Source organism: Musca autumnalis, unplaced genomic scaffold (genome assembly GCF_047663935.1).
Source record: "Musca autumnalis isolate F117 unplaced genomic scaffold, ASM4766393v1 scaffold_4, whole genome shotgun sequence".
Lineage (NCBI taxonomy): Eukaryota > Metazoa > Arthropoda > Insecta > Diptera > Muscidae > Musca > Musca autumnalis.
Genome location: NW_027411977.1, coordinates 111,003,783 through 111,012,888, shown reverse-complemented (window position 1 = coordinate 111,012,888; position 9,106 = coordinate 111,003,783).

The window sequence follows — 9,106 nt, the reverse complement described above, 5'->3', positions numbered from 1 at the left end:
AAATATCTGTTTATTTACTTGTTAATGACAACATCAAGCCAACAAATTCAGAAATCGGACGGAAATAACAAAAACAACGGTCAAAAAGGATAGGTACCTGGTTTTTGCGGTGTCAACTAAGTAATTGCAAAATGAATGAATTTGCAATAAAATCGTGGGAGTTCCCCCCGATTTTTTCCAGTTAAGCATTTTTATGATTTATATTGTATGTGGACATGTAGATCCATAATTTTTGATCATAAATTAATTTTTGTGTGTGTAACATAGACAGTATAATCAGAAAAAGCGAAAGTCAGGTAAACGGTTTCGGAAAATATGCTACATTTGGTCTATTCCAATAGTAATAATGGTAAATTAAAGTCACCTCTCGTAAGCTAAGAAGTGTATACAACATAATTTACCGCACCGAGAAAGAAGCCAGGCTCAAACTGAAGTCGTTACATGGCTGGCCCAAAATAGTAACCACACCAATTGACAGGAGAATGATTAAAGAAATTGATGAAAGAGCTCAAAGCAGCACCAGAAAATTGCATTATTTAATTAAAAAGGATTTTGGAGTAAGTGTGTTACATGGAAGAGTCAGAAAAGTGCTACATAATAACAAGCACTCATCTCGAGTGACTAGGTAAAAACCATTGCCCTCCCACAGCACAATATATAGAAACTATTCAGACTTGTTACAGACAACTTTTCATGCCATCTTTAGTATCGGCATGACGATATATTTTCTGGTGAGACTAAAATTATGCTGTACTATCACGAAGGGTATAAAAAAGTATTGCGAAAACCCCTTTACAGCCATGGAAAACAGAAATTTAATACATACCATAAAGTTCTGAAAACTGTTATTTATGGTATGGGGTTGTATACCAAGCAGTGACGTTGGTAACATCCAGATTTTTGAGGAAATAATGACAGAGGAAGTTCATTTAGATGTTTCAAAACAGGATTTAACCAAAAGCGTCAAGAAATTTAGGCCTTTTGGCCCTGAAAATTCAAACAAATTGCAATAGAAGTACTACCAAGACAACGCCCCTAAGCATAAATCTAATTTATGTAAGACTTGGTTGTTATACAACAGTACCAAAGTCATTTACACCCCGTTCCAATGTCTAGATATTAACCCCATCGACAATTCATGGGTACACCAGAAAGAACAAGTTGGGGATAGGCCGCCCACCAACCTGGGGGACTAAATAAAATGCAATAAAGAAGAATGGCAAAAAATACCTTTGGAATACGACATTCCGAAACTTATTTATTAAATTCAGGGACGTTTACGAGCTGTTACTGATGTCCAAGGTGGGCATACGAAATATTAGAACCAACTTTTCGAAAAATACCGTGAAAGACTGAGAAGTTGTGAATTTTGCAATTATTTCGTTGACAGTGCAAATAATGAGTTGTTCTCATTTTTGTTAATTTTAAGAAAATGTTTAGTGAAATTTAGCTACTTTTTATTTTTTTATATTAATAAACATCTGTAAGAATTATACTGTTAACAAAAATATTAAAAATTATATTTATTTATACCAGTAAAATGATGTTTTATTTTAAATTTTGTAATAATTTTGGTTTTGCAATAATTAAGTTGACTAACTGTATGTGCAATATTGGAGATTTTCCTTACTCCACTAACTCTTATGTTACACGCTAAAACTTTCATACGAAACTTTCCCATTATTTTGGCGTTCATAGATCAAGTTCCATACAAAAGTAATTTTATGAAATTACTGTAATGGGGAAATCGACCTAAGAACGCCAAAATAATGGGAAAGTTTCGTATGATAGTTTCAGCGTGTAACATAAGAGTTACTCTGTGCGTCCACACCAGCAAAAATGTAATAGAATTACGTCTTCACGTTGCCTGCGTGGGTAGATATGGAATGTTTTTATTTTGTGTCACATGACATTGATATATAGTGTAAACTACCTCTAACACGTTTTCAATAGAACGTTAGTCGTCTGATTTAAAAAACCCGAAGGTTATATTACGAAAATGAATAAAAGTTGTAAAGATTGTATATATTATGGTTATTTTCCAATATATTTTAATAATTATTGCCAAAAATTCTTTTGAAATTGATTTGTTTTTACTTGCTGTGCTGCGTTAATAGAATCAACCATGACTCTTTTTCTCGTATTTCAATACATATGGTCTGTTCCAAAACTGCCAGAACTGCAAAAATCTACTAATTTTTACTACTTTTTTTTTGTTTTGTTCGATAACATAAAGGAAAATTTTTTATCGGTGCAAAACATGTTATGCCATGTTCATACCAGCATTTGAATCACGTTGTTCGCTCTCATAATTACGTACACGAATTAACCCGTTCATACGACATGGTACATAATTCATAGCAACACGATTCATATTTTCATACTTTTTATTTACTGATTTTAAAGAAAGTTTCAGCCAAAAGAAGAGTAAAATTAATTAATCACCCTTATTACGGTTGGCGTTGTCGTATGCGTTCAAGTGTCGTAGACGTAGTCGTAGGCGTTGGCGTAGTCAATAATTTTTGGTATTATGTAACATTTTGGACTACGCCTTTTTTGTAATAGATTGAAAAAATATAGGGTGTTGAAGATTATTAACATTTTCGACTGTTACACGCCACCCTGTTATAAAAAAGAAAACAAAAAATAGCGTCAGTTAAAAAAAACAATTATTTGTTAATAAACCATCAAAATGTTAAGTGTGGGCTATTTTATATCTGACGATGAGGATGAATATACTCGGAAGTAAACACTTAAACAAAAAAAGGAAAAATTTTCATGCTTTGTTTTTAGATTTGTTCGTTACTTCAGGCTTATGCTTTGTTTACATTTACGAAATCCACTCGATTTTAACTGTCAAATCCATGGGTTAAACGTCAAATGAAATCCAGATGAGATTTTATTTGACGTTTGAGCTATGGAATTGACAGTTGAAATCGAGTGGATTTCGTAAATGTAAACTTAGCATTACTAAGGATGCATTCAAATATGTTCTCGAGCAAATTGATCCAGATCTTTATGATATGATAAGGTCGACATGTGTACCAAACGAAGTGAAACTCACAGCAACAATGCGGATACTTGCTGAAGGCAGTTATAAAAAGGCGCTGGCAACTATTTCAATGTCAGCCTTTCACAGTCGTCTGTGAGCAATGTGTTCTGCGAATGCATAAATGTAATGTATAAGAAGTTCTGGATTTCCTGGTGTAATTGGATGTATATAGAACATCAAAATTGTTGCTCAAAAAATGGAAGAACGGTTTAAATATTTGAAACGGAAAGGTTTCTATAGCCTTAATGCAACTGTGGTATGTTTTATTTCGTTTAAATAATGCACAAATTTATAATCATAAAATTGTATTTTGTAGGTTTGTGATCACAGGTTATTCCATGAGTGATACCTATGCTTAGGGGGGTTATTGTGCGGGGATCCTGACTCACTAGGACCTGCTGCTATTTTGGATGAGATATGGTTACGCTTGGAGGAGGAGTAACCGTGCAGGGATCGTGATTTTCTAAATCTTCGTGGATTATACATGCTTCAAACAGTTCTTCCTCAGTGGGTGTTTCTCGAAGCGATGAAGGCTGCTGGATTCCAATTGATTGATTGCCCGCGTTTACAATTGTATCCAATTGTAACAAGCTTGATGCTGCTTCTTCCGTGTCTGTTAGTATGTACTGCTTGAAGGATCCTCCACCTGTAGCACGACATTCCGCCTTATTGTGAACTAACTTCTTCCTTAACATGAATTTTTAGTCAGGCCAGACTTTCATCCAACCCTCACCTGTTCGTACTGGCGGTCCTAAACTGTTGAGTTTTGTACTAGTTTTATTCCACTCTTCTTTAACGTTAATTTTTTTATTCCATTGCTGTAACCTCTGGCCAAATTTGGATTGTTCTGCAAAATCTGGGCCATTGTGTCAAACTGCTTCTTGGTGGTGATTTTTGTTCTAAAACATGTGCAATATTATAAAATTTATACGAATATATAATCTTTTTGTAATATAGACACATACCTTTTGTTTAAATCCATTTTATTTCTTCGTTTTTATTAACATTTTAAGAAATTTGTCTGTTGTCGTCAACAAAATCTCTAACGACTAATTTCACAGCGTTTCTCGTAATAAAACGCCTCCCGTGGTAGCAAAATTGTAAAAGAATGGCATACAGAGTTGTAATATCTCGTATACGACATACATAATGCCAATTAGTCGTTGCGAAAATGTCGTGTGCGACATACATAATACCAATTAGACGTTACGACAACGTCAATTTGCAATTTTGGATACGACTACGCCAACCGTAATAAGGCTGAATATGAACTGGAAAAATATTTGCCCTTTATTTGGATATCTATTTAATATTAAATTATATTATTTTCATTCATCTTTTCTATTTTTTCTCACAATTTTGGTGTTTTCAGAACATTTTTTATTTTTCTATTTTCAAAATTAACGAGAGAGAGAGGCCTGCCAAAATAACTTTTTGGTATACAGACTTTCTGGCAGGCATTTAATTTTTGTTTCTAAATTTGTACGCGAATTTGAAACGATGGACAAGAAATGCGACTGCAATGAAAGAGAAGACAAAATTTGCTATGATTTGAATGTGTACTAGTCGTTAAACCGCTTAATTTTTAATCACGTTTTGCAGTTTTTCTAAAAATTTTTGGGTTTTTAATAAATTTTTAAATTTTGTATCTTTCCTGTCATAATTAATTTATTTCGTTAAATTCTCTCATTTGTTAGAGATGGACATATTTTATCGTCGTTCTGAGAGTAATTTGAATTGAACAATGTACAAAAATCGTTTTTCGTTCTCAAAATTTTGTATGAAAAATTAAGTAATTATATCGTAATTTGGGTTCGAACAGCGAATAGAGAGCCTTAGTATGAACAATACATTAGATTCTTGCAGGTTTTTGTATCATATACTCGTAAGAATATGCAAAATCCGAAGTCTACTAACGACATATTTTACAGTACATTTTGTACGCTTTTATTAAGCAAACACATGGCGATTATAAATATTTGCAATAATTTTTTCGTGTACATGTCTTAAAATATGAAATTTCTTGAAATTTTTTTTCAAACTCCCACACTGTTTGCTGGGGAGATTTTTCCCACAAAATTCTCCCACACTTCAAGATAGAGAATGGGAAAAAACTCCCACAAAATTTTATTCAGATGGCGCAGGCAATATATTAAAAATAGGGGGGAAAACTGGTTGTAATAAGGGGGAAAGCAGGGTTCGTGAATTCACTTTTGATTGTTGATTAGGGGTTCGTGAATTTGTGTTCACTCAATGTGGGAATGGGAAAAAATTCCCAACTCCCATGCAATCTGCCGATGTATAGTAGCAATGGAAATGTCCAATCTTGTTATGTTATACATCTTTGATCATAGTTACATTACACCCAAAAATGGCACACAAAATAGTATATAACCTGCTTTTGTCACTGGCAATCGACAATGTTTCTCTCTTGAAATCTCTTTTCAATATTATTTCTCTTTTTGAAAACAAAATAGAAAAATGTTTTATTTTGTTTAGATTTTTATTCATAATTAAATAACGTGTTTTGATGCGTTTGTTGTGCAAAAATTGAAGATGCAAAATAAAAGAACATGTTAGAGCTAAATTATAGAAAGGATGAGAATAATTTAAGAAGAATATTTATAATATATCTGTGGTAAGTATTGATACACTTTTTTATACAATTCATTATCGCGCCACTTTTATAAATTTTATTCCAGGGACTTTTGAATGAATATTCTGGATCGAATTTATAGATTTATGTACATAAAACTCTGCCAGTAGTGCGATTCTCTAACTCATTTTTTGAGTTACCGACAGATATCGGTAAAATTAAAATGCTTATAATTTCGGTAATTAACGATGTTTTTCGGTAAGTTAGCGACGAATAAAAAGTAGACGTAAAGTTCTACCGATAGCAAGAGTTCTGTCCAGTTTTATTTGAACTTTTCAGTCATAATTTTGCGTTTTAATTTTATCGATTTTTGTCGATAACTCAAAAAATGAGTTAGAGAATCGCACTGCAGAACTGTGGAAAAAAGATGCCGAGGAATATGAGGCATATTCGGAAGATAATCGTTTAATGGGTCGAATTGCCAGTTGCAATTTTTCCATTACGTATGGCAAAAGTAGTCCAACGACGTCAAATCCTGTCGCCATAAAGTTCATTATCCGGCGACAACAAATTAGCTGTCGCCGTGCATTTTTACAAACGAATAAAAACGAAAAATTGAAACGTAAGTAACATTTTGTTGGTGTTTCAGTACTTATATTGGTAAAAATTACTATAAAAAAGCAATTTGAAATGCTCGTGGAGTCGAACTTTTTGGCCAAACTAAAGCCACTTTTAATGAGGTGTGGAAGGATGTTGCGGAGCAATTAAATAGTTGTGTGCGTACACCAGATGAATGGCACAGAGTATGGACTCATTTTAAATCCAAACTAAAGAAAAAATGTCCCAAAATAAGAATATTACAACTACAGGAGGTGGACCATCACAAGAAATACCTTTGTCGTCGATGGAGCAAGCGGCAGCAGATTAACTGCGAAATAATATGGTTTCAAATCCTGCAGCTGCGATCTAGGGAATTGAAGTGACATGGGAAGATAATAACAGTGAAATTGACAATCTGCTGAGGTAGAAAATGAAAAAACCTCAAAATGAAATAGAAATTGAAAACGTACTTGCCAACAAAACGTTTAAACTAAAATATCCTTTTCTATTCAGATATAAATGGCGAACATCTTCCTTTGGTAGGTTTATATGTACGTGTTGTTGTAGCAGCATAGAAAACTACGTTAAGCATAGGTTTGATGCTAGGTTGGCAGCCGCTGGCCGAAACACTATGGTTTCGGGTCAATCCGGTACGAAAGAACCCGCTGCCGTGGGATTGTACGGGTGTTCCGCCAATGCATCCGACAACGCCCGGGAAATTTGTTTTTGAATGAAAATGGTTTTTAATTTGACGCTTCTCCTCTTCTGTTAATTTGGAAACAATCCAAACCAAATTTGACACAGCTTTCCTTTATTAACTCCAGAACTTCACTTAATACATTTGACAATGTGAGCTGAGCCATCCCGAGGTTAAAGTCATTGCCATGGGATTTTTGAAAGCTTCCTTCTGCAAAATATCTTAAAGCAGCACACACTTTAAGGAGTGGCTGTATTGCTGTTGATCTGTCGGTTTTTTTGAAGTCATTTTTAATGCCTCTACTATATACATAAATAACAGCGTCTTTTGGAAGCCGAAAATAAGCTTTAAACCTAAAAAATTAACAATTACTTTGATGAATGTTGGAAACCAAACATACTGACAATACTGATGGCAATTCTAAAGGATTCGATTTATCTCTTAAGTGTCGCCTAATATATGCTACGATAATTATAGTTCCACTGAGCTTATCATTTTAGAAAACTATAACTTTTGTGTACAACTTGGTCTGATGTTTTTTCTGATATATTCAAATCAAAACAAAAAACGCTCCGTTACATCACCGATAACTTGTTATCGACGATTATTTTCTATCGCTTTACGTAGTACAATTTTTAAATTTTGTCGCAGTGACGATTGACGACGCGACATGACTCGCGTCGCAATACGGAATCGACCCATAAAATAAACAAGTGCAACTAACTGCGAATAATATAATTCAAGATCATCATAAACAGGCCTAAGTGGGTTGGGGTTGCTCAATCCCTTGAAGCCTTGCAAAAGTATGACTACTTAAAATCTTTGTACGTTCATCTAAACGTAACAATCACGAAAAAACACCACGATCAATGATTTGCAAAATCTTTAAAATTATACTTAAAAACTTACAATATTGGCCAAAAAGCCATCCTCCTTCAGTTGTGTCTTGGGAATGGTAAAACGTATCAGCAATTTATCGGTTTTCAAATCAAAAATGGCAATGGCGTAAAGGATGTAAGAAATATTGGTCAAAATTAACAACTCTTGTATTTTTAATCGATTTAACAAATTTTCAGATGGAACGTATAGAAGAAAACTCGCCAGAAATTGTTGAAGCACAAGCAAAAAGAAGGAAGCTAGGCAGTAAACTAAACTAACAGAAAAGCGCCTTTGAACCAATCCGTGGATCGGATCGACCTTATATTCTATGTTTTCCCTTTAAAATATGTTAGAAGCTCCGAAAAACAAACTGATAAGCTTATGTTCAGCGTATGGACCGACAACATAACATTTGCAACACAAATTATTCTATCATATGGGAGCAATATGGAGTTTTTGTTGTCTCAATGGGCAAAATATCAACAATAGCAATCATGTTTCATAGACCGCTATCAATGAACATTCCCAATGGTGGATTTCCCCCATATCAATGAGACAAACGCGAGTCTATGCATACATTTCCTGAGTATTTCAGCCAGTGTCCTTGTGTTATGCTATGTCCGACAATTCTGCGTTTACATTACGAAATCGATACGAAATCCACTCGATTTCAACTGTCAATTCCATTGATTAAACGTCAAACGAAATCCAATGGATTTCAGATGAGTTTTCATTTGACGTATACGCAAAGGAATTGACAGTTGAAATTGAGTGGATTTCGTAATGTAAACCAAGCATTACACAAAAACAGAATTGGTTACGTTGTATAAATGTGAAAAAATGTTCCATTTTCTCATCGTACCTTTCATATGAAAATATATTAACAGCTGTTTTTCTGATTGCAAAGAACCTGAATCGGAAATGCTATGAAAATGTGAAAAAGCTTTTCATTTTACGTTTTCACAGAATGAGAATTGAGCCCCTGTAGTGGAATTCCGTAACTCTTACATACACTGCAACCTTTCAGCAACTCAAACAGGATCTATGTGATCATCCCAGTGGCCTTCCAAAACCTGGAAATCGAATCAGACGGGATTGAACCTAGTTGGGCCAAATTTTTTGCGGATTTAATGTGCTGTTAGTTTTTTGACATCGTCACAACAAAGGGTCAGAATTTGTTTGTGAACAAAATGGCAACACAGTGTGAAGTCCAGTTAATTCTTTCCATATATGCGTATAATCGGATTTATTAAACCCACTGGGTTTCAAATATCAATTCCAT